This window comes from Parasteatoda tepidariorum, chromosome 11, assembly GCF_982258835.1.
Source record: "Parasteatoda tepidariorum strain Cologne lab strain chromosome 11, Ptep-v5.0, whole genome shotgun sequence".
Taxonomy (NCBI): Eukaryota; Metazoa; Arthropoda; class Arachnida; order Araneae; family Theridiidae; genus Parasteatoda; species Parasteatoda tepidariorum.
Window position 1 is genome coordinate 44127256 of NC_141765.1, and position 6433 is coordinate 44133688.

Below are 6433 nucleotides of genomic sequence, written 5' to 3' on the forward strand. Positions count from 1 at the left end.
ACCAAGTGTTGAAAACTTTTTTTTACAAATAATGCAGTTAATTCTTGCTCGGACTCTAAGTTTTTTCAAATACTTTAGACTCTCTTTATTCGAAAGTATGCGAACCGCCGTCAAAATACCGGATAAATATGTCATGATATAAAAAAAAAAAAAATGTTTACGATAGATTCATTGTAAATCTGCTTGAGGGCAAAATACTCTAAGTTTTTTTTTCTCAGTATACTTAAAAAGCTCCCTGGCAGCGGTGGGATTCGAACCCACGCCTCCGAAGAGACTGGTGCCTTAAACCAGCGCCTTAGACCGCTCGGCCACGCTACCGATAACGCACGAATTCCCCCCCTCTTTTTACAGCTTTCCGTCTGTGAAATAACGAATTCGGATCAGCGCTTTTATTAAAAAGAATTATTATCCAACATAAAGCATTTATTTTTTATGAAGTACTTGCATTTTTTTTCTCCGTAATTACATGTTTTTTGCAAAATGTTTGGGAACCAAAAGTACAATATTGGCAGCGGTGGGATTCGAACCCACGCCTCGAGAGACTGGTGCCTAAAACCAGCGCCTTAGACCACTCGGCCACGCTACCTCATTTCAACCAAGTGTTGAAAACTTTTTTTTACAAATAATGCAGTTAATTCTTGCTCGGACTCTAAGTTTTTTCAAATACTTTAGACTCTCTTTATTCGAAAGTATGCGAACCGCCGTCAAAATACCGGATAAATATGTCATGATATAAAAAAAAAAAAAATGTTTACGATAGATTCATTGTAAATCTGCTTGAGGGCAAAATACTCTAAGTTTTTTTTTCTCAGTATACTTAAAAAGCTCCCTGGCAGCGGTGGGATTCGAACCCACGCCTCCGAAGAGACTGGTGCCTTAAACCAGCGCCTTAGACCGCTCGGCCACGCTACCGATAACGCACGAATTCCCCCCCTCTTTTTACAGCTTTCCGTCTGTGAAATAACGAATTCGGATCAGCGCTTTTATTAAAAAGAATTATTATCCAACATAAAGCATTTATTTTTTATGAAGTACTTGCATTTTTTTTCTCCGTAATTACATGTTTTTTGCAAAATGTTTGGGAACCAAAAGTACAATATTGGCAGCGGTGGGATTCGAACCCACGCCTCGAGAGACTGGTGCCTAAAACCAGCGCCTTAGACCACTCGGCCACGCTACCTCATTTCAACCAAGTGTTGAAAACTTTTTTTTACAAATAATGCAGTTAATTCTTGCTCGGACTCTAAGTTTTTTCAAATACTTTAGACTCTCTTTATTCGAAAGTATGCGAACCGCCGTCAAAATACCGGATAAATATGTCATGATATAAAAAAAAAAAAAATGTTTACGATAGATTCATTGTAAATCTGCTTGAGGGCAAAATACTCTAAGTTTTTTTTTCTCAGTATACTTAAAAAGCTCCCTGGCAGCGGTGGGATTCGAACCCACGCCTCCGAAGAGACTGGTGCCTTAAACCAGCGCCTTAGACCGCTCGGCCACGCTACCGATAACGCACGAATTCCCCCCCTCTTTTTACAGCTTTCCGTCTGTGAAATAACGAATTCGGATCAGCGCTTTTATTAAAAAGAATTATTATCCAACATAAAGCATTTATTTTTTATGAAGTACTTGCATTTTTTTTCTCCGTAATTACATGTTTTTTGCAAAATGTTTGGGAACCAAAAGTACAATATTGGCAGCGGTGGGATTCGAACCCACGCCTCGAGAGACTGGTGCCTAAAACCAGCGCCTTAGACCACTCGGCCACGCTACCTCATTTCAACCAAGTGTTGAAAACTTTTTTTTACAAATAATGCAGTTAATTCTTGCTCGGACTCTAAGTTTTTTCAAATACTTTAGACTCTCTTTATTCGAAAGTATGCGAACCGCCGTCAAAATACCGGATAAATATGTCATGATATAAAAAAAAAAAAAATGTTTACGATAGATTCATTGTAAATCTGCTTGAGGGCAAAATACTCTAAGTTTTTTTTTCTCAGTATACTTAAAAAGCTCCCTGGCAGCGGTGGGATTCGAACCCACGCCTCCGAAGAGACTGGTGCCTTAAACCAGCGCCTTAGACCGCTCGGCCACGCTACCGATAACGCACGAATTCCCCCCCTCTTTTTACAGCTTTCCGTCTGTGAAATAACGAATTCGGATCAGCGCTTTTATTAAAAAGAATTATTATCCAACATAAAGCATTTATTTTTTATGAAGTACTTGCATTTTTTTTCTCCGTAATTACATGTTTTTTGCAAAATGTTTGGGAACCAAAAGTACAATATTGGCAGCGGTGGGATTCGAACCCACGCCTCGAGAGACTGGTGCCTAAAACCAGCGCCTTAGACCACTCGGCCACGCTACCTCATTTCAACCAAGTGTTGAAAACTTTTTTTTACAAATAATGCAGTTAATTCTTGCTCGGACTCTAAGTTTTTTCAAATACTTTAGACTCTCTTTATTCGAAAGTATGCGAACCGCCGTCAAAATACCGGATAAATATGTCATGATATAAAAAAAAAAAAAATGTTTACGATAGATTCATTGTAAATCTGCTTGAGGGCAAAATACTCTAAGTTTTTTTTTCTCAGTATACTTAAAAAGCTCCCTGGCAGCGGTGGGATTCGAACCCACGCCTCCGAAGAGACTGGTGCCTTAAACCAGCGCCTTAGACCGCTCGGCCACGCTACCGATAACGCACGAATTCCCCCCCTCTTTTTACAGCTTTCCGTCTGTGAAATAACGAATTCGGATCAGCGCTTTTATTAAAAAGAATTATTATCCAACATAAAGCATTTATTTTTTATGAAGTACTTGCATTTTTTTTCTCCGTAATTACATGTTTTTTGCAAAATGTTTGGGAACCAAAAGTACAATATTGGCAGCGGTGGGATTCGAACCCACGCCTCGAGAGACTGGTGCCTAAAACCAGCGCCTTAGACCACTCGGCCACGCTACCTCATTTCAACCAAGTGTTGAAAACTTTTTTTTACAAATAATGCAGTTAATTCTTGCTCGGACTCTAAGTTTTTTCAAATACTTTAGACTCTCTTTATTCGAAAGTACGCGAACCGATATAAAAGCGCAGATAATAAAACAATTTTCAAATTATGCAGTTAAACTCTGTACAATTATCTGCGGTAGAGTAATGTACATTTGGTTTTCCTTTCTCTGTATACTTAAAAGGCGTAAGCTAGTCCCTGATTAGAAAATTCAGCTCATTGTAATGTCTAAACGAAGTACTTGATCCTTTTTCTCCTTTGTGCGCAATCTCGTGGACTCCATAAAATTTGAACTTCTAATGTTAGTTAGGATCGGCTCCCTTATTTGGCGATTTATTAGTATTTTTTTTATGAATACTTTTTTTTCATGGGGAACTTTTATATTTTAAATATTTACTTTATGTTGTTGTTGTTTTATTTTTGTATTACTTTTTTCCTGTTGTCATTTTTATTTCTCTCTTAAATGATTTTTATGATTCTTGCTCGATTTAATATTATACTTAAGAATATTACATTTTTATTTCCTCTCCAAATTGATGATTAAATTAAAAAATCGACTCTGCTGCAGACATAATATTTCTTTCCTTTTTAAATTTGCAGCTTTCATCGCATTGCTGTGGCAAATAGTTTGTTCCGTAGATAGAATAATATATCTTGTTTAATAATATAGATAAAATAGTTTGTTCAGTGCGCGATTATTTTTTTTTTAGATAAAAATCATGTCGAGAAAAATTAAAAAAAAAATTTTTTAAGCAAAATGGAGAAACATACTTTACGATATAGCACAGAAAAACGTGTTTCGTAATATTTTTCTGTGCAGACAAGCTGTGGTATTCACTTTTATTTAATTTATTTATTCATTTTCTTTTGGTTTATAAGTTCTTTTTTATTGGAGATAGAAATGAATTTCATAAGTTTAAGGTGAGGTAAAAATAAATATATTAATTTATATACGATTCTAAAATTTGCTGATTTAATCAAAATTTGTCTAAAGAGGTGTTCTAGTAGTCTAAACAGGGAGTTAACTTTGTATTAAGATTCAAAATTTGGAGCTATCTTACGCCGGTGATATAGTCCGATATGATAAGAAATGCAAAAACAAAATAAAAAATTCTCTTTAATAGTGATTTATTTTACAAAATTTTCTCAAAACACATTAATGTTCCATTTTGAGTGTATCTTGGGAAATAAACTTTGGTGTGAAATTTGGAGTACTAGACAGCCTATTTCGAGAAAAACACGTTTGAAAATTGAAGCACAGTTAGTGTACTACTATTTAAGTTTTCCCCTCACATACTCTGCTCGCTATATGTTTATTTTCTTTAAAGCGGGTTTTTCTTAAAATTAAATATATATTTTACAAATGTCATTGATTTAAATAACTTTATTTATTGTATATTTATACATTAGATATAACGTGATAATTAAATTATGATAGTAATTCAAACTTACAATAATGGTTATAATTATTATATTTATAAATTGCGCTTACGATAATAATTTTATTAAATACTATACTATTGATTTATTATAAAATTAATTATTATTACTATATATTATTTATTTTATTATTCATTCTCACAAAAACAGTCAGTATCAATCCCCATTTTACTTTTTGTTTATGACTAATATTTATATTTTGTTGTGTAAAATGTTAGTGTCTGTTAGAATGTATTTAAACAAAATCATAAAAATAATATTATTATTTAGAATTTTTATTTATTTTATGTAAATAAAATGTACCTGCATCTTCCCTGTCCCTACTGTTGAATTAAAACAAGAGAAAAATTTTCTCTGAAAATGAGCAATAAATTAAACAGACTTGTATTTTTCTTTTTGGAATGTTGGATTATAATGTGAAATGTTGTTGAATGTTGTATGTTAAATTCAGAAAAGTATTTAATAATTCAAGTAGTATTTAAATTCAGTTTCTGATTTCAAAAAAATATAGCTGCAGTATTATTTTAAAATTGCCCTAAATCTGTTGTATCATTTCCCTACAACATTGTATCAAAATCATCATAAATCAAGCATATCAAAATTTCAATATATCAAAATATTAATATACCAAAATCACCATGTATCTAAATCAGCATAGAATAAAATCTTTTGATAATAACTTTAATGCTTTACAACTAGTAACATTCAATCAAAATTGCAGAATGTTTTTATCACTGAAACTTTACCAGTTGTACTCACACAATCAGGAAACATTTTTTGCATTTATTCCCTGGAGTTTTTATTTATTTACTTTAAGCAAAATAGTACCTTAAAAGTGAATCAGTCAGTCACTTATTTTTATCATTTTTTTAAATTTATATGAACACGACACTTTTCATAAGAATGCGACACTTTGCATAAGAATGACCCAAATAATAATATTTATGAATATTGGTTTCAATAATAATTATAAAATAAAATTTTTTTATATTGATTTATTTTTATTTTTTATTAATTGTTTATTAATTTATTATTTTTTTTTCCTATCATTTTTTATAGAAATATTGAATTATTATTGTAATTTAACTATCAAGTAAAATCTAATAAACAATAAAAAATATTTAAACATGGATCATTAATTTCCTTAAAAAATTGTTTTTTTTAAAAAAATAAAATTGGTTTTTAAAAAAAACTGAAGAAAGCGAGATCGAGTGTGTAGGTGCCAAACAAATATATTACCACCCACAGGCCGCTGAGTCCTTCTAACACTCAACCATGAGTCAATTTCCCGAGTCCTCCTCTTATCTTGATAGAATACGTGATAGGATATAGAGTAAATATTACGATAAGCAGTTATAAATGCTGAATAAAAAATATTGAGACTCGAGATCCTGAAAAATCACACAAATTAAATATCAGATATTTTAATAATAATTACTTGCTCAAGATGTTTTCCAAAGCTATTCCTCTTTTCCTTTTATTATCCCTGGAGGTCAGAAAACTTCAAAATTTTCAAGAAGACTCCTTTTATTTCTGTTCCAAAATAAACTAGAAAAATAAATGAATAAATAAATAAATAAATGAAAACGTAATTTTAAATTACTATTTTTATTTATTAATGGCGATTGCTAGATATGAGTCGTAAATAGATAAAAACAAAAGAAAATAATAGAATTAACTGGGTGTTTCGTAATATTCTCTCTCATATGTTTTTGGAATCAGTAAAAATGTATTAAAAACTGTGCTCATTAGAGTTTGTCAATTGATATTTAAGTGAGTAACAAAATAAAAAAGTTTCTAAAATCTGATTAATCATTATTAAGCTCGGATAAACATCAAAATACAGTTTCGTTTGTTTATTGGGATTGCCTTTTGTTTATTACAGTCTTTTTACACGACGTTATCGTGTTAAAAATATTCATAACTTACCGTTAGAACTCAAAAAAACAACTAAACAAAATTTCAATTAAATGTAATCTTTACAACAA

General features: G+C 31.7%; 10 non-coding genes across 10 annotated transcripts; all 10 read right to left on the bottom strand.

Annotated features, from left to right (window-relative positions):
* Positions 1-236: 236 nt before the first annotated feature.
* Positions 237-318, bottom strand: TRNAL-AAG (transfer RNA leucine (anticodon AAG)). Its single transcript has one exon. It is a non-coding gene; the product is annotated as a tRNA-Leu (tRNA).
* Positions 319-506: 188 nt separating this feature from the next.
* On the bottom strand, positions 507-586 carry TRNAL-UAG (transfer RNA leucine (anticodon UAG)). Its single transcript has one exon. It is a non-coding gene; the product is annotated as a tRNA-Leu (tRNA).
* A 244-nt stretch (positions 587-830) lies between these two features.
* Positions 831-912, bottom strand: TRNAL-AAG (transfer RNA leucine (anticodon AAG)). Its single transcript has one exon. It is a non-coding gene; the product is annotated as a tRNA-Leu (tRNA).
* Positions 913-1100: 188 nt separating this feature from the next.
* On the bottom strand, positions 1101-1180 carry TRNAL-UAG (transfer RNA leucine (anticodon UAG)). The gene has a single exon. It is a non-coding gene; the product is annotated as a tRNA-Leu (tRNA).
* A 244-nt stretch (positions 1181-1424) lies between these two features.
* TRNAL-AAG (transfer RNA leucine (anticodon AAG)) lies at positions 1425-1506 on the bottom strand. The gene has a single exon. It is a non-coding gene; the product is annotated as a tRNA-Leu (tRNA).
* A 188-nt stretch (positions 1507-1694) lies between these two features.
* On the bottom strand, positions 1695-1774 carry TRNAL-UAG (transfer RNA leucine (anticodon UAG)). Its single transcript has one exon. It is a non-coding gene; the product is annotated as a tRNA-Leu (tRNA).
* A 244-nt stretch (positions 1775-2018) lies between these two features.
* Positions 2019-2100, bottom strand: TRNAL-AAG (transfer RNA leucine (anticodon AAG)). Its single transcript has one exon. It is a non-coding gene; the product is annotated as a tRNA-Leu (tRNA).
* A 188-nt stretch (positions 2101-2288) lies between these two features.
* Positions 2289-2368, bottom strand: TRNAL-UAG (transfer RNA leucine (anticodon UAG)). The gene has a single exon. It is a non-coding gene; the product is annotated as a tRNA-Leu (tRNA).
* Positions 2369-2612: 244 nt separating this feature from the next.
* On the bottom strand, positions 2613-2694 carry TRNAL-AAG (transfer RNA leucine (anticodon AAG)). The gene has a single exon. It is a non-coding gene; the product is annotated as a tRNA-Leu (tRNA).
* A 188-nt stretch (positions 2695-2882) lies between these two features.
* TRNAL-UAG (transfer RNA leucine (anticodon UAG)) lies at positions 2883-2962 on the bottom strand. Its single transcript has one exon. It is a non-coding gene; the product is annotated as a tRNA-Leu (tRNA).
* Between the last annotated feature and the right edge of the window lie 3471 nt (positions 2963-6433).